Here is a 3,796-nt window from a genome sequence, read left to right as displayed (position 1 = left end):
ATAATCGCTACTATCAACTTTCAACTATATTTTCTCTAGGAACATATCTAAACAGTGGAACTAAAGCGCGAGCTTACGACATAATTTGCAAAAGGTCTTTTGACTATGTTCAGGATAATTAAGTTCATCTTATGAACTCCCACTTAGATAGACATCCCTCTGGTCATCTAAGTGATCACATGATCCGAGTCAACTAGGCCGTGTCCGATCATCACGTGAGACGGACTAGTCATCATCGGTGAACATCTTCATGTTGATCGTATCTACCATACGACTCATGCTCGACCTTTCGGTCTCCGTGTTCCGAGGCCATGTCTGCACATGCTAGGCTCGTCAAGTTAACCCTAAGTGTTTTCGCTGTGTAAAACTGTCTTACACCCGTTGTATGTGAACGTAAGAATCCATCACACCCGATCATCACGTGGTGCTTAGAAGCGACGAACTGTAGCAACGGTGCACAGTTAGGGGAGAACACTTCTTGAAATTTTGTAAGGGATCATCTTATTTACTACCGTCGTCCTAAGCAAACAAGATGCATAAACATGATAAACATCACATGCAATCAAATAGTGACATGATATGGCCAATATCATTTTGCTCCTTTTGATCTTCATCTTCGGGGCTCCATGATCATCATCGTCACCGGCACGACACCATGATCTCCATCATCGTGTCTTCATGAAGTTGTCACGCCAACGACTACTTCTACTTCTATGACTAACGCGTTTAGCAATAAAGTAAAGTAGTTTACATGGCGTTCTTCAATGACACGCAGGTCATACAATAAATAAAGACAACTCCTATGGCTCCTGCCGGTTGTCATACTCATCGACATGCAAGTCGTGAATCCTATTACAAGAACATGATCAATCTCATACATCACATATCATTCATCACATTCTTCTTGGCCATATCACATCACATAGCATACCCTGCAAAAACAAGTTAGACGTCCTCTAATTGTTGTTGCATGTTTTACGTGGCTGCTATGGGTTTCTAGCAAGAACGTTTCTTACCTACGCAAGACCACAACGTGATATGCCAATTGCTATTTACCCTTCATAAGGACCCTTTTCATCGAATCCGTTCCGACTAAAGTGGGAGAGACTGGCACCCGCTAGCCACCTTATGCACCAAGTGCATGTCAATCGGTGGAACCTGTCTCACGTAAGAGTACGTGTAAGGTCGGTCCGGGCCGCTTCATCCCACAATACCGTCGAAACAAGATTGGACTAGTAACGGTAAGCATATTGAACAACATCAACGCCCACAACTACTTTGTGTTCTACTCGTGCAAAGAATCTACGCAATAGACCTAGCTCATGATGCCACTGTTGGGGAACGTAGCAGAAATTCAAAATTTTCCTACGTGTCACCAAGATCTATCTATGGAGAGACCAGCAACGAGTAGAAAGAGAGTGCATCTACATACCCTTGTAGATCGCTAAGCGGAAGCGTTCAAGTGAACGGGGTTGATGGAGTCGTACTCGTCGTGATTCAAATCACCGATGATCCTAGTGCCGAACGGACGGCACCTCCGCGTTCAACACACGTACAGCCCGGTGACGTCTCCCACGCCTTGATCCAGCAAGGAGAGAGGGAGAGGTTGAGGAAGACTCCATCCAACAGCAGCACAACGGCGTGGTGGTGGAGGAGGAGCGTGGCAATCCAGCAGGGCTTCGCCAAGCACCATGGGAGAGGAGGAGTAGGAAGAGAGGTAGGGCTGTGCCAGAACTTCGTGTATAGCTCCCATGCGCCTCCCCACTATATATAGGGGTGGAGGGGCTGGTTTCTTGCCCTCCAAGTCCATTGGGGCGTTGGCCAAGGTGGGAGGAAAGAAATCTCATTATTTCCTTCCCCACCGATTGTTATCCCCCCTTTTTAGGGATCTTGATCTTATCCCTTCGGGATATGATCTTATTCCTTCTAAGGGGGGATCTTGGTGCGCCTTGACCAGGGGTGTGGGGCCTTGCCCCCACTACCCACGTCCATGTGGGTCCCCCCATGCAGGTGGGCCCCACTCCGGAACCTTCTAGAACCTTCCCGGTACAATACCGAAAAATCCCGAACATTTTCCGGTGGCCAAAATAGGACTTCCCATATATAAATCTTTACCTCCGGACCATTCCGGAACTCCTCGTGACGTCCGGGATCTCATCCGGGACTCCGAACAACATTCGGTAACCACATACAAACTTCCTTTATAACCCTAGCGTCATCGAACCTTAAGTGTGTAGACCCTACGGGTTCGGGAGACATGTAGACATGACCGAGACGTTCTCCGGTCAATAACCAACAGCGGGATCTGGATACCCATGATGGCTCCCACATGTTCCACGATGATCTCATCGGATGAACCACGATGTCAAGGACTTAATCAATCCCGTATTCAATTCCCTTTGTCTATCGGTATGTTACTTGCCCGAGATTCGATCGTCGGTATCCAATACCTTGTTCAATCTCGTTACCGGCAAGTCACTTTACTCGTTCCGTAACACATCATCCCGTGATCAACTCCTTGGTCACATTGCGCATATGATGATGTCCTACCGAGTGGGCCCAGAGATACCTCTCCGTTTACACGGAGTGACAAATCCCAGTCTCGATCCGCATAAAACAATAGATACTTTCGGAGATACCTGTAGTGCACCTTTATAGTCACCCAGTTACGTTGTGACGTTTGATACACCCAAAGCACTCCTACGGTATCCAGGAGTTACACGCTCTCATGGTCGAAGGAAGAGATACTTGACATTGGCAAAGCTCTAGCAAATGAACTACACGATCTTTTGTGCTAGTCTTAGGATTGGGTCTTGTCCATCACATCATTCTCCTAATGATGTGATCCCGTTATCAACGATATCCAATGTCCATAGCTAAGAAACCATGACTATCTGTTGATCACAACGAGCTAGTCAACTAGAGGCTCACTAGGGACATATTGTGGTCTATGTATTCACACGTGTATTACGATTTCCGGATAATACAGTTATAGCATGAATAAAAGACAATTATCATGAACAAGGAAATATAATAATAATACTTTTATTATTGCCTCTAGGGCATATTTCCAACACCTTGGACCTTGCTCCATAGCCGGTCCTTCAAGTACTTGAAAGCGCCATTCTTCGAGCTACCAATGTCTGATGGCATACCCAAGTACTTTTCGTTTAACGTTTCATTCGGGACATTTAAAATGTCCTTTATATCCTGTCTCACTATGTCCGGCACCCCCTTACTGAAATAAATTGAAGATTTTGAGTAGTTGATGCGCTGCCCCGTCGCCTAACAATAAGTATCCAGCACATGGTACACCTCATTAGCTCCCACACCATTTGCCTTGAAAAACAACAGGCTGTCATCAGCAAAAAGAAGATGGTTCACTGGCGGCGCCGTAGGTGCTACCTGTAGACCATGCAGATTGGATGACTCACTCTTTGATTTTAAAAGGCACGACAGGCCCTCTGCTACTAGCAAGAACAAGTATGGAGATATCGGGTCCCCTTGTCTGATTCCTCGTGAAGGTTTGAAACTATGTAACCTTTTCCCGTTAAAGAGAACTGAGAACTCAACTGTGGTAACAAGCCCCATAACAATGTTAACCCACTTCTCTGTAAACCCCAACTTAAGCATTATAGCCTTTAGATAACACCATTCAACCCTGTCATATGCCTTCATCATGTCGAGCTTCAGGGCACATGATTGATTTTTCTTTGCCTTGTTCCTCTTCAAAGTGCAAGCACTCATATGTTGTGATAATGTTATCCGTGATCAACCTTCCTGGAACAAAAGCTGA

Source organism: Triticum aestivum, chromosome 5B, assembly GCF_018294505.1.
Source record: "Triticum aestivum cultivar Chinese Spring chromosome 5B, IWGSC CS RefSeq v2.1, whole genome shotgun sequence".
In the NCBI taxonomy this organism is placed as follows: domain Eukaryota; kingdom Viridiplantae; phylum Streptophyta; class Magnoliopsida; order Poales; family Poaceae; genus Triticum; species Triticum aestivum.
This window is presented reverse-complemented; position numbering follows the sequence as displayed.